Source organism: Nicotiana attenuata, unplaced genomic scaffold (assembly GCF_001879085.1).
Source record: "Nicotiana attenuata strain UT unplaced genomic scaffold, NIATTr2, whole genome shotgun sequence".
NCBI lineage: Eukaryota > Viridiplantae > Streptophyta > Magnoliopsida > Solanales > Solanaceae > Nicotiana > Nicotiana attenuata.
The window spans coordinates 623,194-649,543 of record NW_017670330.1 but is presented as its reverse complement, the minus strand read 5'-3'; the positions used below and the strand labels follow the sequence as shown (position 1 = coordinate 649,543).

The 26,350-nt window shown below is 39.4% G+C and overlaps 1 long non-coding RNA gene across 9 annotated transcripts; it reads left to right on the top strand.

Annotated features, from left to right (window-relative positions):
* The first annotated feature begins 19,814 nt into the window (after positions 1-19,814).
* LOC109237962 lies at positions 19,815-26,077 on the top strand. Of its 9 annotated transcripts, XR_002069684.1 has the most exons (10): positions 19,815-20,173; positions 20,356-20,416; positions 20,673-20,811; positions 22,209-22,337; positions 23,451-23,586; positions 23,731-23,823; positions 24,048-24,182; positions 24,368-24,525; positions 24,858-25,024; positions 25,840-26,077. It is a non-coding gene; the product is annotated as an uncharacterized LOC109237962 (long non-coding RNA). The 9 variants fall into 9 exon arrangements; XR_002069683.1 differs by having other exon boundaries at positions 20,673-20,730; positions 24,048-24,525; XR_002069679.1 differs by having other exon boundaries at positions 24,048-24,525.
* Positions 26,078-26,350: the final 273 nt, after the last annotated feature.

Sequence of the window (26,350 nt, the reverse complement as noted above, 5' to 3'; positions counted from 1 at the left end):
TTCAAACTTAATGAATTTTGAAACTTCAAACTTCTACAACCGATGCCAAAACCTATCAAATCACGCCCGATTGACCTCAAATTTTGCACACAAGTCGTATTCGACATTACGGACCTACTCCAACTTCTTGAATCGGAATCCGAACCCGATATCAAATGTCCATTTCCGGTCAAACTTCCCAAAAATTCAACTTTCGCCATTTCAAGCCTAATTCAGCTACAGACCTCTGAAACACAATCCGGACGTAGTACTAAGTCTAAAATTACCTAACGGAGCTAACGGAACCGACAAAATTGCATTCTAGAGTCGTCTTCACATAGTTCCAACTATGGTCGAAACCCAAAACTTAAGCTTCTGTTTTAGGGACTAAGTGTCCTAAACACCCCGAAACCAAAATCAGAACCTCCCGACAAGTCACATAAGCAGAAAAAGACACAGGGAAAGCAGTAAATAGGGGATCAGGGCTATTACTCTCAAAATGACTGGCCGGGTTGTTACCTCCTCCCCCTCTTAAAATAATCGTTCTTCCTCGAACGAGCATAGCAACATACCTGAATTGTGAAAAGATGAGGATAAAGGCTGCGCATATCATGCTCGGTCTCCCAATTCGCCTCCTCGACCGGCTGACCCCTCCACTGAACATTCACTTAAGCAATGTTCTTTGACCTCAACTTTCGAACCCGCCTGTCCAAAATTTCTACCGGCTCCTCCACATAAGATAGATCCTTGTCCAACTGGACTGAGTTGAAATCCAACACATGAGATGGATCACCGTGATACTTCCGGAGCATAGAAACATGGAATACCGGTTAACTCCTGCTAGACTGGGAGGAAGGGCCAAATCATAAGCAACCTCCCCAACTTGCTGCAACACCTCGAATAGACCAATAAACCTTAGGCTCAGCTTGCCCTTCTTCCCGAACCTCATAACACCTTTCATGAGTGAAACCCGGAGCAAGACCCACTCCCTAACCATGAATGCAACATCGCGAACCTTCCAATCTGCATAACTCTTCTGTCTAGACTAGGCTGTGCGAACATTCTCCAAAGAATCCTGAACCAAGCCTGTACCTAATAGCCTAGCCTCACCCAGCTCGAACTAACCCACTGGAGACCGACACCATCTACCATACAAAGCCTCATACGGTGCCATCTGAATGCTCGACTGATAACTATTTTTGTAGGCAAACTCCGCAAGTCGCAATAACTGATCCCAAGAACCGCCAAACTCCATCACACACGCATGGAGCATATACTCAAGTATTTGAATCGTGCGCTCGGACTGTGCGTCCGTCTGAGGGTGAAATGTTGTGCTCAACTCAACCCGAGTACCTAACTCATGTTCTACGGCCCTCCAGAACCGTGACGTAAACTGCCCTGGTCAGAGAAGATAGATACCGGTATGCCATGAAGCCTGAAAATCTCGCAGATATAAACTCGAGCCAGCTGCTCGGAAGAATAAGTAGTCATCACATGAATGAAATGAGCTGACCTGGTCAACCTATCCACAATCACCCAAACTGCATCAAACTTCCGTTGAGTCCGTGAAAGCCCAACAACAAAATCCATAGTGATATGCTCCCATTTCCACTCCGGAATCTCCAACATTTGAAGCAACCCACCTGGCCGTTGATGCTCATACATCACCTGCTGGCAATTTAAACAACTAGCTACATATTCTACTATGCCCTTCTTCATTCTCCTCCACCAATAATGGTGCCTCAAGTCCTGATACAACTTCGCGGCACCCAGATGAATGAAGTACCGCGAACTGTCAGCCTCCCGGAGAATCAACTCACGCAAACCATCTACATTGGGAACACATAGCCTGCCATGCATCCTCAATGCACCATCATCTCCAATAGTGACCTCCTTAGCATCATCGTGCTGAATCGCATCCTTAAGGACAAGCAGATGGGGGTCATCATACCGACGCTCCCTGATATGATCACAAAGAGAAGACTGGGAGACCACACAAGCCAAAACTCGACTCGGCTCAGAAATATCCAATCTAAAAAATTGGTTGGCCAAGGCCTGAACATCCAATGCCATCGGCCTCTCTGATGCTAGTAGATCTGCTAAGCTCCCCAAACTTTCTGCCCTGCGACTTAAGGCATCGGCCACCACATTGGCCTTCCCGAGATGGTATAGAATAATGATATCATAATCCTTAAGCAGCTCCAACCACCTCCGCTGACACAAGTTAAGATCCTTCTGTTTGAACAGATGCTGCAAACTCCAGTAATCGGTGTAGATCTCACAAGGGACACCGCACAAATAATGCCGCCAAATCTTCAAGGCATGAACAATAGCTGCTAACTCAAGGTCGTGGGTAGGATAGTTCTTTTCATGAACCTTCAGCTGTCTAGACGCATAGGCGATCACCCTACGGTTCTGCATCAACACCGCGCCGAGACCAACTCGTGATGCATCATAGTATACAATATAAGACCCCAAATCTGTAGGCAATACCAATATTGGGCTGTAGTCAAAGCTGTCTTGAGCTTTTGAAAGCTCTCCTCACAATCCTCTGTCCACCTGAATGGAGTACCCTTCTGAGTCAGCCTGGTCATAGGTGCTACAATAGATGAGAAACCCTCTACAAATCGATGATAATACCCCGCCAAACCAAGAAAACTCCGGATCTCTGTAGTTAAGGTCGGTCTAGGCCAACTCTACACTGCCTCAACCTTCTTCAGATCCACCTTGATCCCCTCACTCGACACTATGTGACCCAAAAATGCCACAGAGTTTAACCAGAACTCACACTTTGAGAATTTTGCATATAACTTCTTTTCTCTCAAGGTCTGAAGCACAGTGCTCAGGTGCTGCTCATGCTACTTCCGACTCCAGGAGTACACCAGAATGTTGTCAATAACCACAATGACGAACGAGTTAAGATAACGCTGAAATACACTGTGCATCAATTGCATAAATGATGATGGGGCATTGGTTAGCCCAAATGGCATCACAAAGATCTCGTAGTGACCAAATAAAGTCCTGAAAGCAGTCTTCGGGATATCTGGCTCCCGAAACTTCAACTGATGATAGCCTGAACGGAAGTCAATCTTGGAAAACACTTTGGCACCCTGTAACTGATCAAATAGGTTATCAATACGAGGCAATGGATACTTGTTCTTCACTGTAACTTTGTTTAACTGACTTTAACCAATACATATACGCATAGAACCATCCTTCTTCTCCACAAACAAGACTGGGGCACCCCAAGGTGACACACTGGACCGAATGAAGCCCTTATCAAGCAATTCCTATAACTGTTCCTTCAAATCCTTCAACTCAGGAGGAGCCATACGATATGGAGGAATGGAAATGGGGTAAGTGCCCGGTAACAAATTAATACCAAAGTCGATATGTCTATTGGGCGGCATGCCCGGAAGATCAGCTGGAAATACATCTACGAAACCCTCACTACTGGGACTGACTCAACCGTAAGGGTATCAATACTGACATCTCTCATATAAGCTAGATACGCGTCACACACCTTCTCAACCATTCGTTGAGCTTCAAGAAATGAAATAACTCTACTGGAAGTATAATTTAAGGTGCCTTTCCACTCTAACCGCGGTAATCCTGGCATAGCCAACGTCACAGTCTTAGTGTGACAATCAAGAATAGAATAATAGGGCGACAACCAATCCATGCCCAAAATAGTATCAAAGTCTACCATGCTGAGCAATAATAAATCAGCTCTGGTCTCAAAACCCCTAAGAACAACCAAACAGGACTAATACACATGGTCAACAACAATAGAATCTCCCACAGGTGTAGACACATAAATAAGAGGACTAAATGAATAACGAGATACACCCAAATACGAGGAAAAATAAGATGACACATAGGAATAAGTGGAGCCTGGATCAAATAAGATCGACACATATCTATGACAAAATGGAACAATACCTGTAATGACAAAGTCGGAAGCAACTGCCTCTCTACAAGCAGGAAGAGCATAATATCTGGCCTGGCCTCCCCCTGTAGGGTGACTCTACCTGCCCAACCTCCATCTTGAGCTGGCTGAGTAGGTAGAGTGGTAGCTGGTGCTGTAATCTATCCTGAGGACGTAGTGGAGCATGCGGTGCCTGAGAAGTATGTGGAGGTGTACCCTCCTAAGTCTGGGGAAATACCTCACTATATGGCAAGTATCGCCACACTCAAAACAAGCTCTAGGAAAGCGTGGCTGTTGTGGCTGGCTAGGGCCAGGTCTACTGGACTTACCGCTGAAAGCACCCCATGCATAATAAGGCTCATGAGGCCTAGGAGTGGCCGAAATACCACTGGCGGCTGGGATGTGCTGAATGAACAGGGCGACTCACATAGACCCTACCATGTTGAACTGCAGCTGGGGCACGAGTACCAGTATAAGAGCTAGACTCTCAAGACCTCTTGGCCTCCTTCTCCTCTCTCTCCCGAGCAAGCATGCCATCCACTCTCCTAGCAATACACACAACCTGCTGGTATGAAATATCCATCTCTAACTCCCGAGCCATGCTAATCCTGATACTGGGATAGATCCCCTTGATGAATGGACGGGCCCTTTCTCAAACTATAGCAACCAAGGCTGGTGCATGTCCAGCCAAATCACTGAAACAAACTACATACTCTGACACAGTCATAGCACCTTGGCTTAACTGCTCAAACTCGGTGCGCCATGCATCTCTGAGGCTCTGGGGAACATACTCCCTCAAAGTTATATCCAAGAACTGAGTCCAAGTAAGTGAAGCTACCTCGACAAGACTTTCCAACTCATAAGCACGCCAGCATTGATAGGCTGCTCCTCTAAGCCGGAACGTAGTGAAAGAAACCCCACTTGACTCCGCTACACCCATAGTACGGAGGATATGATGGAACTCCTCAAGAAAAACCTAGGCATCCTCTGACACCAGGCCACTTAAAGTAGGAGGGTGGTACTTCTTGTACCTCTCGAGCCTGAGCTGCTCCTCCTCAGAAGCTGTTGCCCTACCCTCAAGCTGAACTGGGGCTACCGGCTACACTGGTATAACCTGTGGAATCTGATCGACCTGAACCCACTGCTCTGGGGTGCGGGCGGCGGGAGTCTGTGCTCCTCCCCGGGCCTCAGATGTGGTAGGAGCAAGTGGAATCAACCCCGCCTGAGCTAGAGTGCCGAACATGCTCAGGAACTGTGCAAGGGCCTCCTGAAGAGCTGGTGCAGTAACAGGCGTCTCAGGTGCCTGCTCTCCGACTGGAGCTACTAGTGGCTCCTCTGTAGCAGCTCGTGCAGGTGCTCTAGCTGCACCACGTGGACGTCCTCGGCCTCTACCCCGACCCTAGCCTCTCGCGACTCTAGCAGGGGCGCAGGTGCCTGGTCATCTGATCCGGTTGTACGTGTCCTCACTATTTGTATAAGAACAGAAGACAAAAGTTTAGAATTTCGAAGTTAACAATTTTGCAGGACAAGGAATGAAAAGAAGTGAAATTTTCCTAATAGTTCCATAGCCTTCGAAAGATAAGTACAGACGTCTCCATACCGATCCGCGAGACTCGATTAAACCTGCTTGTGACTTACGACACCTATGAACCTAGAGCTCTTATACCAACTTGTCACGACCCAAATCTCGCTCCGTAAGACATCGTGTCGGCACCTAGTCTTTACGAATAGGTAAGCCTAACAAATATGGAATAACAGAAATGAAAAAAGAATTGAACAACAAGACTGCAATAGGTAACTATAAAATTATAAAATGCCGCTCGGCATGTACAAGTAACCCAGCACTCGAGTATACACAGTATTCCCAAATCCCGGAAAATCATAAATCACAAGCTATAGAAGAAAACTAAGTGTCTTTATACACTAGAGTCTAAGAAAAATATGAAAAGGTAAATGACATATGAGGGAATAGAGGGGGACTCCGAGGTCTGCGGACGCGGCAGATATACCTTGAAGTCTCCAAAATCTCACTGCTTACTGATAACGTGGCTAGTAAGAATTACTTGGATCTGCGCACAAAACATGCGCAGAAGAGTAGTATGAGTACACCACAACAGTACCTAGTAAGTGCCAAGCCTAATCTCGGTCGAGTAGTGACGAGGTCAAGTCAGGGCCCTACTGGTATATTAATAATAAATAAGGCAGAGAAATATTGCAGTGTAATAAAATACTGGAATTTAACAAAGAGGAAACCACAGAAAAACAACAGTACAACACACAGGAATAGAACAGTTGGGGATCTCCCGAGATACCATCTCGTAGTTCCAAAAGTAAATATGCAAGGAGATCTCCCGAGGTACCGACTCGTAGTCTCAAAAGTAAATGTGCAGGGAGATCTTCCGAGGTATCTCCTTCTAGTCTCAAAGTAAATTTGTAGGGGGATCTCCCGAGCTACCGCCTCATAGTCCCAAAGTAAACACACAGCTCGAAACTGATGAATTCAACAATTAACAACAAGGATTCCTACAGTTAAGACTGATATAGATAAAGGAAATATAGGAAATCAACTAAGTATGCTGCACAGAGTTCAAATAAGGACATATAGACATGCGATATTAGGCTAAACAGGATAACTACATATGCTGGTATAACTCAATTAAGATGAAACTGGTTATTAGTCAGTGAAAACCAGATTTATACAAAAATAAGCCCATATACACACTCGTCACCTTGCGTATACGGATTTCACATATCAAAGAAGTATCACTACAGTACCAAATCCTAAGGGATTTTCCCCCACACAAGGTTAGGCAAGCCACTTACCTCGAACCAAACTCAATCAATCAGTAAGAATGCTTTTTCCACGATTTTCCGACTCTGAATGGCCCAAATCTAGCCAAAAGCAATTACATACCATAAATATATCCATAAGAAACTAATCTAATTAATGAAATCAAGGCTTAAGCAAGAATTTAGAAAAGCACCCTAAAAAGTCGACCCGGGCCCATGTCTCGAAATCGGGTAAAAGTCACAAAATATGAACACCCATTCACTCACGAGTTTACTCGTACCAAAATTATCCAAATCCGATATCAAAATCCCAATCAAAACTCAAAAATTTGGTTGAAGAACTTTTTCCATTTTTCCCAAAATTTTCAACCAAAATCCATAATTAAAGTATGGAATCTAACTATTGATTAATGGAATATAACCATAAATAAGTCAAGAATCACTACCCAATAGCTTTTTCTGAAAATCCCCCAAAATTTCGTCCAAATCCGAGCCCTCTATCTCAAGTTATGTTAAAAATGGCTTAATCCTAGATTTAGAAATGTTATATTCTACCCAGGAATCCCTTCATCGCGAACACGGAGGAACCCTCGCTTTCGCGAAGCACAACCTTGCTTCTGCCCAAAATTACTCATCGCGAACGCGATGACCTAATCGTGAACGCGAAGCTTACTCAGCTCTACCCTACGCGAACGCGGGACCAACATCGCGAACGCGCAGGCAAAATGGCCCGGGGATTCAATTGACCAGCTTCCTCTACGCGAATGGGGGACCCTCATCGCGAACGCGTTGACCAATTATCTTAGAGCTTCACGAACGCGGGAACTTCATCACGAACGCAAAGCACAACTCCCCTCCTACCTCGAGTTCCTCTCCGCGAATGCGGAACTCCCCTCGCGAACGCGAAGAAGGAAACCAGTAATTGGAAACACCAGAAAATCTACAACGTTCACAAGTCCAATTTTTGTCTGTTAACCATCCGGAATCCACCCGAGGGCCCCGAGACCTCAACGAAATATACCAACAAGTCCTAAAATATCATACGGACTTAGTCGAGCCCTCAAATCACATCAAACAACGCTAAGATCACGAATCACCCTCCAACTCAAACTTAATGAACTTTGAAACTTCAAACTTCTACAACCGATGCCGAAACCTGTCAAATCACATCCGATTGACCTTAAATTTTTTACACAACTCATATTCGACATTGCAAATGTACTCCAACTTCTGGAATTGGAATCCGACCCTGATATAAAAAATTCCACTTCCGCTCAAACTTCCCAAAAATTCAGCTTTTGCCATTTCAAGCCTAATTTAGCTACAGGCCTCCAAAACACAATCCGGATGCTCTCCTAAGTCCAAAATCACCCAACAGAGCTAACAGAACTGAGGAAACTCCATTCCGGAGTCGTCTTCACACAGTTCTACCTACGGTAAAACCCCAGAACTTAAGCTTCCATTTTAGGGACTAAGTGTCCGAAAACACTCCGAAACCAAAAATAGAACCTCCCGACAAGTCACATAAGCAGAAAAAGATACGGAGAAAGTAGTAAATAGGGGGTTGGGGCTATTACTCTCAAACCGACCGGCCATGTCATTACATCAAAACAAATACTTTTATTTCAAAAAACATACTAGCTTTTATTGAAGAAAAATATATAAAAGGAAGAGAAAAAGATTGCAGGTAGATCATACTATCCAGAGAAGAATTGGTGAGTTGCTCCATAAATGCAAATGTCTACGTCCAAATGATGTCTCCCTTGCAAATATAAATCTCTCAGGATTTGCGACAAATAAAAGGAACATATGTTATCTTATTCATTTTATTTTCTTTTTTAACTATCAAATTAATTTGGACAAAACATAATTACTAATGTATGCAGGTAAAATCGATCCCAATGGACATCTCGGTTTCCCGGTAAGACAAATGGAGCATGGACGTGATTGTAAGGAATCGTAATCTGGGCGAAGATCCTCTCGCATCTGGGTTCGAGCAAAATACCTGCCCTCGGAGGCATCGGAACAACGTACTCCAGGTCCGATTTGAGCCTCAGGACTTCGGGGAACATTATCTAACGGCTGCACACGACTAAAGAACGGCCGTGATATCCATGCCCAACCGGATATCAAGGCGTGAATCTCGGCCCGCATCGGTGAAAAATCATTCATGGGACACATTGTAACGTGCATACCAAGGCAATTTATCTCTACTCTCTCTCTCTTATTCAAAGTTATTATTTTTGTTCACCTGTTCTTCTTGAGTGCGAGCTCGGGGATCGAAGGCAGGTTCTTCATTGAGCCACTAACCGAGCCCAGGATCACTCTTACCACTGGTTTGGCTATTTGTTACGTCTTTCATTTGCTTAATCTAACACCGTTAATCATTTGTATTGAATTAATTCGCATATCCTTAAAACTACATATAAATCCAATTGTTATCCATTTTTAGGGTAAACAGTTTGGTACCCACCGTGGGGCTAAGGATAATAGTGGCAATTTGATACAAATTCCCATAACACACTCTGCTTTACACTTGTTCTTTGAGATTTTAGTTTCTGGTAAATTTTAGAATGTCAAAATCTCCATCTGCTCACTTGAACATTGATGCTGAGTCTGGCCACCATGGCGAGAACAATAATATGGTACCCGACAACTAAAGGTGTTAATGGATATTTAAAAATCGATTATACCGACCAAACCATACCGCACCGAACCGACTTTAGGTTTCTTTTAATAAAACGGTAATTTTTTATATAAATCTACAACTATACTGTTTATTAAACCTATGTTTTTTAATTTATGAAAATAAACCGAAAAAATATTAATCGTACCGAATAAATTTACATGTGAAAAATATATTTATATACTAAGTTTAAAAATAATAAAACGTTAACTTTTTCCTTAACCTTTGAAATTATAAAAATGATTACAAGCCAACAAGTAATTAAAATCAAGATCCTAATTTCCCTATTATGTCACTCCTACTGAAACTAAATTATTTCCAGCATATTCACTAGCAAGATACAAAGTATTCTAGCATTTATGAGTAGAAAACTACATATTTAATATGTTTCCTTTTTTATGATTTAGATTTATCTTTTTTAATATATAATCTTCTATAGACTTTATTCTTGAGTCCCAACTTGGTTAATATCTTTCTACTAGTGTGATTTTTTTTGTCTTTGCTTAATTTCTTTTACGTTGTTGTAAAGTAGTTGATAGATCTACTATGACCATCTTTAATGTTTTCTTATTCATAACCATTTAAACAGTAAAACTGTCTAGAGAGTTTTGCTAAGTCCAATAAAAGTATGAATATTATTGCATTTTACTTTTACTAACGACTTTTACATGATATTTAAAAAAATATCGAAAATTAACCGAATCGTACCGATACACGAAGAGAAACCGACATGATTGGGGCGGTTTCGAAAAGTTTGATTCTGGATATACATAATAGAATAACCAAAAAATTATTATGGTACAAATTTAATAAAATAACCGGCCGAACCGAACTATTGACACCCCTACCAGCAACGAGGTCACTCCTGTTGACCCTAACGGAGTCCCGATCGTGGACCCAATCAATGCCAACTCACATGTGGCCATCGACGCAAAGTTGCCTACTAACCCAGAGAACAACATTCGTGGGGGAGCCAGATCGGTAGCTCGGGGTTCACACGACAGTGAAGGCGATTGGATCAATTTGCGTGTGATCTTCGAAATGTTACAAGCTCAACAGGTGGTGATAGCCCAGTTACAGAACCAAAGCCACGCCCCAATTAAAGTCGAGCCCGAACCATCCCGAGAGAACACTGATCACGTCTACAACACACCTCAATAGAGATATGAAACGGTCATATGTAATAATAATTACCCAAATAGGAGTTGGGGTCGAATCCACTGGAGTTATGATGAGAGTTATGGGTATATATTTGAAGCAAGCAAATGGGTTATCTAGATTGCACTTCCACAACACATTTTGTTTTCTACTTCTACAGTTACTCTAATGAGAGCAAGCTAAACAAAATAGATTTGAGATAAATATTTTTGAGGTTTTTCCAATTGGATTAAGGGCATAGGGTTCTGACCATTACCTAGGTGTTTGCCTAATGGGATAAATACATGAATGTTGGTTTTGTTGATTGGGGTGTATTACAGCTCTCAACTCTACAATACCCACTCAATACCTCTTGGTCAGAGTGATTTTTCCCAGTTTGGCTTTCTCAAGACCAACTGAGTATCAACCAAAACAGTTGATAAGAGCTCAAGTCGGGTTATTACTATCTGTAGGTTGAACCCATTAATTGGGTTAATCAATCTCTCAATTGACTCAATTCCTTGTTAGCTAAGTTATCCTAGACTATGTCCCTCTTTCTCAAGTAGATACTAAGTTAAATAGGCATGAACCAGTGTTTGTAACATTAATTTTACAATTAAAGCATGAACTAAGCTAAATAATCAATACCTAATCATAAACAAGCACTAAATTAATCACCCATAAGGTTTACACACTAGGGTTGGGTCACAATCCTAGCAGAAGTACTCAAAATAGAAATTACAGAAAACAGAAAAGCACAGCTAATTAGACTCATAATGGAAGATTAAAATAATGAAATCTAATGTTAAAACACCAAAATAAGGTAAAACTTCCTAAAGTAGTAAAGAAAATCGGCTGCAACAACTTCAGATGTTCAAACTTGACCTAATTTTGTGAAACTTATATATTTATACAGGGCCAAAAATCATGGACAAAAACGCCCCTCGGGAGGTTCTGTGGCCGCACAATTCCATGCGCGGTCCGCAGATTTCTTCAGCTAGCAGGAAAAGGAGTTCTGCGGCTGTATATTTCTAAATTGCGGCTGCGAGGCAATCTACTGTGGTCCGCACATTTCTGGACTGCGACCGCGTGGCAATCTTCTACAGTCCGCACATTTCTGGACTGCGGCTGCAAGGCAATCTTCTTGGGCCGCACAATTCTTCTGCGGTCCGCACTTCAGAAATTCTTCAGAACTTGGTCTTTTAGCACACTCTCTGAACTTTCCATCTTTGTTAGTAAAACCCAATTCTGCGGCCGTACATCTCATATGGGGTCCGGACATTTCTAAAAGTCCAGTTGGAAATTCCTTCTTGATTTACGGCTGCAGATGGATTCTGCGGTCTGTAATTTCTTCTGTGGACTGCATATTTGTGACTCTGTACCCTTTATTTGCCTTGTGCTTTGGAACACTCCTTTTTGAGTTGAATTTCATCTCGGGAGACCAAACTTCCAACATTCCTACAGTTTGCACAATTTCATTAGTTTTAGGAACGGAAATTAGTACTTTCGGACTGAAACAAAAGCTAAAAGATGCTAATAAGCAGTCAAAATCCGCACTTATCAAACACCCAAAGAAATGAACAAACCTCGGAAAGGTCGGGTGAAGTTGAACCCGAGACCAACCCCGAAATAATAAAGATGCTTGAGGAACTGACAAAGGTAGCGAAATCGGGGGAAAAGTAGATCGAAGCCAATGACAAAAAATTGGAGACCTATAACTCTAGGGTTAATCAGATCCATGAGCACCCCCGTTATTGAAATGCCTGGATTCCAAAAAATTTGTCCAAAAGCCTTTCCCTCCGAGCGCGGCGCCGAAGCCAATCTCGAAGAAGTTCCGTATGCCCGAAATTCTGAAGTAATGGAACAACGGACCCAAATGAAAATGTGACCTCGTACACGTGTGCCATCAAGGGGAACGACTTAGGAGATGATGAAATCGAGTCCATTCTGCTGAAAAATTTGGAGAAACCTTATCAAAAGAAGCTATGATATGGTATCACAACTTACCCCCTAATTCTATTGATTCGTTTGCTATGCTTGCAGATGCCTTTGCAAAAGGCGCATGCCGAGGCCATCAAGGTCGAAACCAGGAAGTCAGTCGTTTTCAAAGTAAAACAAAAAAATGTGAGCTTCAAGAATTGACTTTACTCATCAAGGACTCTTGCTCTATCATGTAGGCCATGATGGAATCCAAACTCTTCCTCCTCTACTTTCCATTTGCCAAGATCACTTAAGAAATTAGCACTCAATTCAATGATCTATGAAAGGTTCACTCATCTCTCTCAGGAGAATGTCACAAGTACGACTTCAAGTACCATAGGTTTGCCTCTCATGTAGATCCCCACTAATGTAAGCTCACTCGGCTCGAAATAAGTAGAACTTCTTCGGGATGTAATCAAGGCTTTTGGATCAGGGTTGGATACAATATGGGTAAGTGGTTATTCTCGGCTCACACTTGCCAATTATTAGAGGCACTTTCTTTTCAATGGGCTCTAGAGGTACTTAACATCACCCTTCTTTGATCATTTCCTTCTTTATCTCCCGTTTTTTTATTTCTCACTACTTGAGATCATTACCTCTTTTTGAAACCATTCAACCCTTTCACTTATTTACTTTTTGTATTTTTCTTTTTGTTCTTTTCTTTTCTTGCCTTCTCTTCTCATAGAGATCATTTCGTTTCTCTTTTTGTGCCTTGATACCTTTTTCAACTTCCTCATCTCTCCCCCAAACTTACATTTTAAGCCATTTGATTCATAAGGAAAGCTCGAGTTCCAAGAGAGGGTCACGATACAACGGGTAAAGGCTTGTAACATGGTTATCAAATAAGAAAGGCTAAAGGCTTGATGGAGTTTACTAGGGATAACAACATTGGTTGGCAATAGAAAACTCAAACGGGCCAAGGAAAGCCTACAATCACTTGTCAAGCGCAAAACTTAAGATTTCGCCTTAGACTAGCAACAAATCATCTCACCCCTCACGCAACTAGATTGTAAAAGAGGGTAGAGTTTAGGGCCCTCAACGACCACATTCAAGATTAAAGATCACTATGATCCAATTAAACCACTCAATGATTACCAAAGTCAACACAAGAGTCACAAAGTCACTAACTAGAGCTATTTCCTTTTTAAAACCTTGTCTCTAACCATAAGCACGTAATTAAGTGTGTTGTTGCCAAATGAAACATGTTTGACTCTTCGAGCATGACTTAATTAGGTCTTTTTATTCATTACTGGTACTATTATTACCTAAACACAAAACGGACTCTTTCCCTTAAGAAGGTTGTCACGCCATCCATCGTTGGGACGAGTCACCCGGTTCACACAATAACTACCTTTGGAAAGAACCGTGGCATTAACAAAATTAAAGGCTTATTATCTACTAAAACATAAAAAGAAGCTACTAAATCAAACACGAACTAATAAGGAAACAAACATAAAGAAGTAAAAAGGCAAAAACTATTGAAAGTGTAACGAATATACATAATGAGAGAGAGGGAATTTATATACATAACGAGACAAAGAGAGAGAATATATATATATATATATATATATACATGAATAAGAGAGAGAAGTATACATAATGAGAGAGAGAGAGAGAGAGAAGATATATTCATAATGAGAGAAAAAGAGAGATAATATATATACATGAATAAGAAAAGAAAGAGAATAAAATCAAGTTATTACAGGCCAAATGTCTCATAATATATCAAATATAACAAATAAACTCCACCCCCCGAATAAAGATAAGCATTGTCCCCAATGCTTAACAAATTAAGAGTAAAAGAGGGGAAAGAGTGAAGAAAACTCCCTATGGTTCCTTGGACATCACTGTGTCCCCAACAATATCATCGCCCTCCAGCTCAGCCAATTAGATCTTATCATCCTTAAATCTAGGTGTGGCTGGGTTGGCGAACATCTGACGCACTGCCTCAGCAGTGTCTGCAGCAAGGTCTGGCTCGTCAGACTGGCCAACTGGTGCTACCGGTGCAAATGGGGCTGCAGGATCACGTGTCGACTGGTGCGGGTCAAGTAACATGTCAAATGGCAGGTCTCCGGCTGTAGCAATTCTTTTCACTTCTCTTCGGAGCTTGTCCAGTGACTTCTTGCTAGCCTGGGGTTTCCTCATCTTCTTTACTTTTTTTCCTAGCTCTTTGATCACAGACCCGTGTTGTACCAATGTATCCATAATAGTGTTCTAGTTTTATCGGAGCTTCTTCAGTGTCTCTTCAACAGTTGGGGGAATCTGAGGTGCCTAAATAGAAGACTGCGCTACAACAGTACTGGATAAGTCAGACAGCTTTGCAGTGGCTATCTGCATCCAGTTGTTGAGGCACCCCAATGTCTAGGAGACTCGCATCGTAGAAAGTAGTAGGCATGGGCACCGGCTTCAAAGCTGAAATGGGAGCAGTGGCAGGGATTGGAGTAAGGACTATAGTTGATGGTGGAGGCAGCGCTACAACACTGGATGAGTGCTCGGCTGACGTGGATGGAAAATCATCTATCTCGACAACTACCACGACTGGCTCATCAGACTGGCCTGTGGTGGCAGAAGGCTAAAATTTCCTTTTTGGTTTGTTCGCATCCATAAGTGAGTACCGAGAGAAAGGCTTCTTCGGCTTCACCTTTGTATAAAAATCCCTTAGTTCCACCCTCGCATCCGTAAGATACTCTGTAATAGCGTTGTGATATGGGTAGGAAGAGTCATCCTGCCGGGCGATCACTAAGATATTGGCCGACATCACCACACCCACATTGATAGGGTCCCCGGCCATAATATAAGCAACCAAGACTGCCCGTGAAATTGGCAAGTGAGTCTCATTTTGACTCGGGTCCGTATGCGGAAGCTAGTGAAAGCTGCCAGGCTGACAAATTGGTCCTCCCAGACCTCTTTCTTCTTTGTTCTTTCAAGCCCGGTAGCTGCAGCATCTCCCCCTCTTCCATCATCGGGGATGTCCTGAATGGTTGTTTCTTGTGCCTGATGGACAGAAGTAGTCAATGGCTCAGAAGCCTAACTAGCACTTTCCGACCCCTCGGAAGTGCTATGAGATAAGGACGACTTGTCCATGAGTTGATATCTCCCTTGTGGCCTTGAATGTACGGCCGAGTGTTCTTGAACAGAGGCTGAGTTACCCTCTGATGCTTCCCTAGATGGGATATATGAGCTTGTCTCAGAGAGATCTGCACCTCTCCCTCTGCCGGCTGTAGATTTCTTTGTAATTGTCTTTTGTTGCCCCCAATTTTTCCCGATATATACTTTAATTTGCAAAGTACCTTCAAAATAGCATGTGTATGCATATATAAGTATATCCAAGTGTTCCATTATTTTTTCTTAATTTTTAAAGATTTTTAAATCGATTTATTCCCCTCTTTTATCCATAAAAATCCAATAATAATTTCTAAAATTATCACTTGGGTGATTCACTTGTTGAAATTTAATATTTATTCTAAAATAAAGCCAAGATGATTTTTTGCATATTTTTACAAATTTTACTTAGTATTTTTAAAGGCTAAATTGTATAATTGCAACATTAGCCTCTTTTAGGATTAATTACATTTATATTCATAGAGATTAAGGCCTGTATTTTTAAATGGCTAATTATGTATCATAAATCATTTACTTCAATTTATTTCCAGAAATTAATTTATTATTTTTTATAAATTAAATAGGGAAAATTGGCTATTTAAATAATGGCCTAATTTTATTTCAATTATAACCCAATTCTGACCCCAATTGAACCCCGACCCAACTGCAAATTAAACCGGCCAAACCCAATTTCATAGACCGACCCACCTACCCCTTCTAATCTAGGCCGTTGATCATTCAGATCAACGGCCACTATAACACCTTGCCTTAATTAATCCCGAACTACCCCCAAACCTTTCATTTGTTACCACACGCCGCCTTTGAATCCCTCCTCTCCTAGATTCTCTCTACAACACCACCCAAACCCTAGCCGCCTCCACCCTAATCCACCCTAATCCATGGCTCCAGGGTCATCTGAGACCTGTACCGGCCTTCCATGGCTTCTATGTGTTTGGTTTTGTGGTCTCATGACGAGACTTTGAAGGGATTTGGTCCAGTCTTTGCTTGATGACCTTTCTCCAGTCATCCCTGACCTTTCTCCGGCCAGCCATGGCCATTTGAGTCAGACCTTTGACTCTCCTGTTTAGATCAGTAACTTTCAAGGCCTTTCTCGTTGCTCTTGGGTTTTTCTGAAACCCTAATCTCTAAGACTTTCTTGATTTCTTTCAAATCTACCTTAGATCTATGCTTTACATGAACTTTTTTTAGGTGCTTCTTGAACTCTCTTTGACTTTTCTTTCAAAGTGACTCTTCATCTTTTCCGATTAAGGTTTTTCTTTTTAAATTATTTGGAAACCTCTTTTCTGATTTTAACGTGTTTCTGATTTTGCTATGTTTTGCTCATGTCGTTCTTCTATATGAGTTGGTATGTTGGAAACCCTAATTTCTTCTGGGTCTCATTCGAGTTCTGAAGCTGTTTGTTAGATAAGTGCTTATTTGGTTAAGTTCTTGTTCGATTTATTTGCTTATCATCTTTTAAGCTCGACTATTGTTGAAAAGAACCTATGTCTTTGGGTTTGAAACGGTTCGTTTGAATACTTGGCTCGATTTGAAGTTCCTTGTTTTAGAATCTCTTTTCTTTATGTGATTCCTCTGATCCTGGGTTTTTACTATCTTTAAAACTCGATTATGCTTGAAACCCTAACTTTTCAAAAGGTTTTCTCATCTGCTACTGTGAGACCCTTTGCATGCTTCTGATACTCTATTTTTCTTCACTATTGATTCAATGTGACTTGACCTACTTGATTATTATGCTTCGAATGTTTGCTATCGACTAAACCTTGTGCTACGATTGTATGCTGTTTCTTTTGCCAATAGGTTTGGCCTCGCATGTCTAGTGTTCGTTCACTCTATTTATATGCTGAAGTTCATTCTTTGATTGATCTTTAATCTTGGGACTGATTTCAGAACTTTTCTTTTATGAACCATGATTTTACTCGCCTGTTTAGAATTGATTGATTCCCTTCCCTTTATTCTAATATTTACCTTGTTGAATCTATTTCCAAAATAAGTATATTCCTGCACTTAGACTCGATTGCTTACTTAATGTTCTTACTACTTCTTTTATGGAAATAATCAGGCTGTCTCTAAATTGATTTCCTTCCTTATTTTGAATCCGTTAAACAGTGATTCCATAGTTAAAGGGAATCGCTTGTATAATTGATTCTGACTGATTGTTTCCATATTTGCACTAAGATTTTACTTGTTACCTCTCCTTCACTCGTTTTCAAAAGGCTATAAATACCCTGCACCCCTCCTCTTTCAAACACACGAACACAAGGAATAAAATACTTGAGTTCAAAACATACACTCCGCTAAAACTCTCTCTTTTCTCTGTTGCTACTTGTGTTACTGCCTTACCTAGCCGGCTGAAAGCCAAGGCTAGGCTGTGGGAAGCTTGCTTACTTTTTTCTGCATTTGCATCTTTACTGGTATGTTCTAACTAAATTTCAGCATCAATAACAACATGTCTCTTTATTTTTCCTTCACCCTTGTTTGTTTCCTGCTTGTGTTTAATCAAGTTCCATTACTAAGCATGCTGTAATCTGCCTTTGCTATTCTGAATCAAAGCTTTCTTGTGTATGAATTCTGTCAGTCAATTATTATGACTTATGAGTCCTAAACCGCCATATCCCCTATGTGTTTGGTATCTTTGGTTGGTTTGGGGCATGACAGCATTGGACATTGCTGTGCATGGCCCAAACCTGACCCCCCCCTGGAGTCATAACCCCCATATCCCCTCTATATGTTGTGTGTTCTGGTTGAATTATGGGCATGCCAGCACCATCTATTGCTGTGCATGCCCAAACTTGATCCCTGCCTAAGGACATATGCTCCTTGCAATGTATTACCAAACCCCTGACCGCCCTTTTGTATGAAGATGCTGATTTTGTGCTTTACTACTACTTTCCCATCACCCTAGCCCCCTCTGTTCTCCACTCAGTTTTAAATCTCTATTCCTACACTTCCACCATATTCTTAGACTTAGGTTCTGCCCCTCTTGTGTGAGCCTTGCCTTGGGACCCATGAGCTCCCTCTGAACTTGGACACATAAGGGTTGGTCCTTCCACACTGCACTCATCTCTATCTGGTTATGCAAACTTGGGTGTAATCACTGCCCGGGGTCCTTTGAGACCCTTAGGGAACTTTGACACACCCAGGTCTGAGAAAGTTTTTGAAACAAGTGGCATTTGAGGTGATTTGTTCCATATCTCAGAGAGGAAGTCAGAATCAGGCTTCCTACGGTTGTAACTTCTTATTTTCACACTTTTATGATGTAATTCAGTATTTGATCTGTAATAATTTGTAATGAACATTGGGGCTGGTTAGTGAAAAGGGCTGGGTAATTATGCATGTTTAACTATTAAAAGGGTAGAGAACATGCCTACAGGACCTGCTTTTGTATGATTAATTCAGCATTTAGATAATATGCCTATAGAATTTTTAGAGCGCATGTTTAATTATGCATTTAGATAACATGCCTATTGGACTTGTCCCAAATTCTGCATGTTTATTACCACACTTAGACACCATGCTCCTAGGATCTAAATGGTTACAATCAGACATCATGCTCATAAGATTAAAATCAGTATTTCTCCATAGAAATCATGCCTATAGGATTCTCAGGTAAACCCTTCCTGCTTCATTTCATGTTCGTCTAGATATCATGTCTATAGGAATTAACATTCAGCAATAGTAGAGATCATGCCTATAGGATCTGAATCCAGTCTAGTTTAAAATCAGTTTGACTAATACTGTTCTGAACTAATTTTCAACGACTCTCTCTCTCTTCTTGTTAATACGGTTTAGAGAGCATGCCTATAGGATCTCAAATCGCTCGTTACACTACCAGAAAATGGGTCTATGGGAACAGTAATTTTAGCAACGGTTCAAGAACTGTTGCCATAGATCATGTATGGTAACGGTTACAACCGTTATAGTAGCATCTAAGTGATACTAGCACACTTTAACTATAAACCGTTGCAATAGTAAAATAACCGTTGCCATAGATTTATCTAAAGCAACGGTCATATAAACTGTCCCAATAAAACAATCTACTGGAATGCATCTTTAGTAAAAATAGCTATTGGAACGGTTATTTTTTCCCTCTTTATTTCCCCCCTGAATTTTTGTTAACTCGCCAAATATCCCCTATTTATTTAGTTTTTTAATAATTTTAATAACCTAAATATTAAATAACAAAACATTTGTATTATAGTTCTGTGTATACCCAACGCCACGATATCCCCAATGCCACAACCTTCTTCTTCACTGGAAAACCTTCTTCTTCTGCAAGAATCTTCTCCTTCCTCTTCAAAATCGCCGATTCCCCCATCTCCCTCTCTCTAAAAAATCCGATACCCCCATCCCTCTCTCCGATGCCCTGAAAAACTCTCAGTCCTCTTTTAATTTAGATTTTTCTGAGGTTTAGTTTGATTAAGTGCAGAATGAATCTGAGAAACTAAGATTTTGTGCAAAGGGTTTGTATCCTTTGAAGGGCTTAGGTAAACTTGTTGTGCAAAGGTTACAAATGAAGATCGGAGAAACAATTTGAAGACCCAAATACTAAGGTAATACGTTTTTTTTTTGCGCTCATTGCACTTTCTGGTTCCAAATACTAAGGTAACAATTTGAAGACCCAAATTCTCGCTCCATCTTTCTTCTGCTTTTTCTTTCCCTCTTTCTGGTGAGTTTTCTTCCTGTTTGATTTTTGCTTGCTGATTTTATCCTCTTCTATTTGGGTTCATTGCAGATTTGAAGTGTGGGAACCAAATTCCGACTTCAAACAAAGATTCCTAAACTATTGTGTGCAGGTAATGTTTTTACATTGAATTTCGGTAAATGTAAATTACTTTTCTATTTAATTAGGAATTCGTAGAGACGCGTGTACACTGAATATGTAGAACACCTATATTATCTTTTATTACCTACCCATAAATCACTCCCTATGATCTTCTCTCTCTCTTCACTTTTGAGATCATATATTCCCCTAATTACACAGTGGTTTATTTAAGTGCTTTATGTTTTTCTCTTATACCACTTGATTTATATGTTCAATTGTTTTTGCAGGTCAACTTTTGGGTTAAACTTTGAGTGTGTTGATCAAATTTGATAATGAGTATTTGATGTTAGTTGTTGCTGTTGAGTAGTAGAAATCGTTCCCTCTTTCTTTTGGTGAAATTTGTTTGTAAATCACACTTTTTTGATTGTAAGTTAGTTTTTTCTGTTCTTTTGGGTAGATTCTTGTTTATTCTCTACATGCATGTAAGAAATTTTTTTGATTTGCTCATTGCATGTATGGAAATGGACATCTAGGTGCATGATTTTTAAGTATTAGCTATACATCTATTGTTGTTTGTCGTCATGAAAATTAGTTTCATATTTTTTCTTCAATAATAAGATACATTGCTTCTTTCAGTTTGTGGCTAAGTGTTTGATAGTAAGCTATCCCGAAAAAGAATTCTTAGCTACCCATCAAGGTGTAATATTGGGTAAAGGAATAGAGAGATTGCAAAAGTGTCCCTGTTCTGAAATTTTTAATTTTAATAACTATGCTTCAAAAGCTAAATAATGCCCTTTATTCGAGATTGAAGTGTTGTCCTATTTCCTTCCCTGATTGACCTAACTTAATCCATATACATAAGGGAGATTGATGAGAGAAGTATAGAAAAGAGAAAACATAACAGTGGGACAAATGGTCCATACTTGAATCTTTGTTAGGGTGCTTTAATCAAGAGATATCGTAATTACTCTCTACTGGACCTAAAATCCAGATCCAAAACTAATGATAAAAAGGCGATAAACTGTCTACGAAAGTGTAAATAGATGAAAGTTTAATGATTTTAGGGAAAAACTTAATTATCAAAAGGTCCACTTTAGATGGAGAAACAACGAAGGAGGGAGGAGCCTCGAGCGTTCAACAAAAGTTGATCAACCATAGAATATAAAATTGTGTTGGTAAAAGTTTAAGGTCATTATTAAAACTTACCAGCAATTCAATTCAAGATAAGATAACTCAGGGTAAGGGCAAGGATACTACATTGATAGGTAGAAAATTATATTATCCAAACATGAAAGTGAAGAATGTTATGATCTAACTTGATCGTAAGAAACGTCTATTTGACTAATCTTCTGAGATAAAGATTAGAAAATACTATTTTTCTTCTATTACTAGATTTTAAGATATTCTCAAGTGCATAATACAACATGTCAACTTATATTGCTCCTTGGCAACTGAAAAAACTGGTCTTTTGAGAATTTTCACTCACTCTATCACTCGATGTGTAAGAATGACAGCGAAAAATCTTGCAACATCTAGCATATCAGTGTGTATCAGTCGAGGTCTTTAAAGAAATTCAGAATCTTGGAATAAAGATATGCTCTGTAGTATATGAAAGAGTTGATTATAATAATATGTTTAGAATAATAGTATTAAAGAGAATGAATTTACCACTTCATCTCCTTTGTCCTCTGTAGCATAGATCTCTTAGTGGTGCTGCAAAAAAGTGGTAAAAGAAAAAAATAACAAAGATGTCATGATCAAGCATTAGTTGTATTTAATCCTACCAAATAGCTGAAGCTTAGCCTTCCTTTTTTTTTTTGCAGCAATTCATATGCATATATTCATGACAGAATGGTTGAAGAAATTTCCGGCATTCATATCAAGGGAACTGTGAGATATTTATGCATGTTACTGAGATTTAAGATGTGCAGTTATGATATGACAATGTTCTTGTAAGAATTCTTCTTGATTCCTTATTTTCTATTGTGATTTCGACCTATCAAAGCTATAAAGATTATATATTTTTTAATCGTTTTTGATCCTTGAGGAATAACAGATCCTTAGTCAGAGGTGTACTATAAAAATATGTTGCTCGATTTAGATGCTCATCCATTACTTATTTTTATTTAGCTTTTCCTTGTGTTCTGATTTTGAACTTTCAAAGGTATGAGTATTGTATATTTTTGTAATGTTTGCTGAATCGTTGAAAAGAATTGTAGGTTTTGGTTTTAAAAAATGTTAGTGCCTTATCCAGATGGGTACTACGGAAACGTGTTGTTCGACTTAGGTGCTCGACCTCTTATTATTTTCATTTAGCTGTCCTTTAACTGGTCCCTCCGGCTTAAGGTTTAGTGTTGGGACTATGCTTAACAAGATTTGTGGTTACCATCTAGGAAAGAAGGCCAGTGTTTTTTATTTTGCCTGTCTCAAAGGAAATTTGTGGCTCTTTTCTGATATTTCTCTTATGACTTTCTCTTCTGCCAGGAATATTCCCCCACGCTATGTCGTTTACCTTTTCTTGTTCAGGGTATTGCATTTCACATTTAGTTGTTCTTCTAGACCGTAATGAGCATTCAACATAATACAAGTTCAACATTAAAGGAGTTGTAATAAGCAAACTATACCCCTCATATTGCGTCCTTGCTGATTTCCTTTTCTTCATATTCTAGAGAGTTTTTCTGACTGTAAAGCTTGTTAAACTACTTTATTACTTTGTCAGAGGAATCCACGGCTGAGACTTGATCGTGATGTTCCAGTAACTTATGAATACTTTGGTCTCATAGATGATTGAAGTAGGCCTAGCAATGATGAGCGACTGTGACTTTGGCGATTATACCTATGATAGTTCACACAATATTTTCACATATATGCAATGATGCCATATTTGAAGCGAACAAAATTGTTAATGAATATATAACTAATTATGATGTAATTCTTAATATGTGTTATCCATCCGTAGTGGAACAAGAGCCGCGATTTAGGAATATGGTATTTGATCTGTTTCGTTACTCAACTCTTTAGATATATTATTATGTTGGAAGTTAATAGTCTTTTCTCCTTTGCAGGCTTCTAAGATGAGTACAAGTGTTATAAAGTGGTATTGATCTATGAAAGGCGCTTCAATTTAAACCTTCCGGAGGTTCAGAAAGCGTCTTTCATGCAATTAGGACCAACTTGCCTTATAGCTGGTCGATACAACATGTAAGTCTGCAAAATATCAAGTCCACATTGAACCATAACATCCATAGTAACTAATTTACATTTATGATGTACTGCCATTTTAGAAAGTTGAAACCTTGGTTGAACATGCAGATTATAACTAATTACTTGTTACTTATATGGCAGTGTGCTAAATTACGGTGATACAGATAGAAATATTAATATTCTTCCATTGCTCAAAACGATAATCCAGAACGACATTCCTATTTTAGTTTTCAGGTAAAGACTCTAAATTAGACAATAATCCAAAATGTTGTCCATCTTTTAGTACCAAAGTCAATAGTCTTGACACAAATGATCCAGATTTATCTATTTGCATTATTTGTATAATTTACCCTTCTTCATTTTGTATATAATTGTGTGTTTCGAGTTGCGCCCTCCCGCACAACCAATCTTCGTATGCTTTATCTCAAGCATATTTCCCTTCCCCTTCTTCCAACCAGTTGCAAATCGAGCAAGCTTCAATTGAAGTAAAAAAAGGGCAGCCCGTTGCACTAAGCTCCCGCTATGCGCAAGCTCCGGGGAAGAGCCGGCATTAAAGTAAGCTTTGTGCTTGCCTACTTATGTGTCTGTTCAAGGTTAGTGTGCAATAACTATCACTAATTTTAATTTGCCAGTAATATTCTTAAAATAAAGAGATCAAATTTTGTCATGGAAATGGGATGAGAAGACTCTAAAAAATTAAAGTGACAAAATGTGAATTTCACTTAAAGATGTTAATATGCTGATGAATCCACATAAATTTTTTTGTCAAATACTACAGAAAAGAAGACTTATAATAGCGAAGGTTTATGGAATGACCAACTTTCAAATGGGATGCATCACGTTTGTCCAAGATGTAAACAGTTTTCCCAAGGAAGCATTTGCATTGCATATTTAAGAAGGAAAAGAAGAAAATAAAGAAAAGAAAAGATTGTTGGGGTTGGTGTTAAACTCCCTCCTTTCATTAGTTAATATGTCTCGATTATGCAGAAGGATACGAAGCATATTTTTAAAAAAAGAAAGAAGTAAAAGTCGGGATGGTCGTAGTGTGTTGGAGTCTTGACGGTCACGGTCATTAACCAGCTTGTAAGGATATCCGTATGGAGAATCTCAATATATCAAAATCGATGGTTGAAAAGAAAACACAAAAAGAAAGCTCACAGATTCTACATTTAATCAGTCATAATGTTTCCAAATTTTGTAGAGGTACTAAAAAAATCTACTTACTATATTTTATTGTATATATGACTAATATGTTATGCATATTTTAGTAGGTATCAGTTGGGTATCTTATGTATGAAATGTTACAACTGGTCAACTCAATCGAAGTCCAACTTTTCAACTAGCTAATTTTACCAGATGAAGATGCTAAATATTTTGGAATTTTATCCAAACGTGGCCTGAAGCTGAAGCAGGTTCTTTGTCTGCTTTTGATCTGGTAATTGAAGCTAACTTTATGATTTCAGTTCCTTTGCTGCTGTATGTATTGTTGGTTTTCGTATTACAGTTGATTAGCTTTGGTGGTGATTTTTTTCTCTTTTTTTTTGCTGTCTTGGTTTCTTGAGTTGTACTCTATTGCTGGAGGATTAATTTTTGACTTACTTTTTCTTGTTTGGTGATGATGCTATTTTGTTGACCAAGCAGCTCTTTGCTAGGTTGCATTTTCTAAGTGTTTGTACTCTTCTAAGTGTTGATTAATTTAGTAACAGAGAGAAAATTATGCTTGCTTTTTTGGCTTGTTGGTTGTTGCCATTAAGTTTATTTGTTGTGCTGCTCTTTATGGCCTTGTGGAGGTGATCCAATTGTCTATTAGGAAACTTATATTTACAGTACACAACTATTGTTGTTTCTTCCTCAAAAAAAAGAATTTTATTTATGTTAGTAAGCGTTGATCCTTCTAACCTAAGTAGTACGATGAGGAAGAACGCCATTCTGAATGGTGTTGAGATTATGAAAATGGTTAATTATGTGGCTTCAAAATCAGGTTCTAAGAAGAGAAATATTTGGGTTATAGTGAGTTTTGTTCTTAGAAGTTTTATTCTGTTGAGTGTGGTGATACTTGCTAAATGATCCTAATTTTGATGCGGAGGTACAATTGTTAATCCAGCTTGTTAATTTCCAAAAGTTTTTCACGATAGAACTCTTGGTAATGATATTTTCAATGATGGTGGGGTGATTTACTTGTTTTTCTTTCAAGCTATGGCTTAGTTTATCCTCTTGAAGAGTAATGACTTTATTTATCCTCTTTTGTAGGTGGAGTAAATCAAAAAATCAAAGAAGATGATGAAAGTGAAGAACTAGACCGTACTTGAGATGAAATTTGAATTGCTATAGATGAATGTCCTATAGGAATCTTTTGTTATCAACCTTTTTGAAAGTAATTACTCTCTTAAAATGTATTAAACTTGTGCATTTGGGGTAGAACATTTGCTTTATGGATACTATTTGCTTGATGGATAATTTATATTATTAAAAGTTTCATTTTATGATTTATTTAAATTTTAGTGTTATTATAATCTATTTATTTATATATATAAATATTTATTTATAATAGGGGCTATATTATTTTTTTCAACTGAACTGTTGCAATAGCCTACCAGAACCGTTGCAATAGGACACAAATTAGCGTTCCATGATACAATGCAAACCATTGCGATAGGTCATATAAACCGTTCCATAATAACATATAAACTGTTCCCGTACAAAAATAAAACCGTTGCAATAGGGGTAAAGGAACCGTTGTTATATCCATAAATAACCGTAA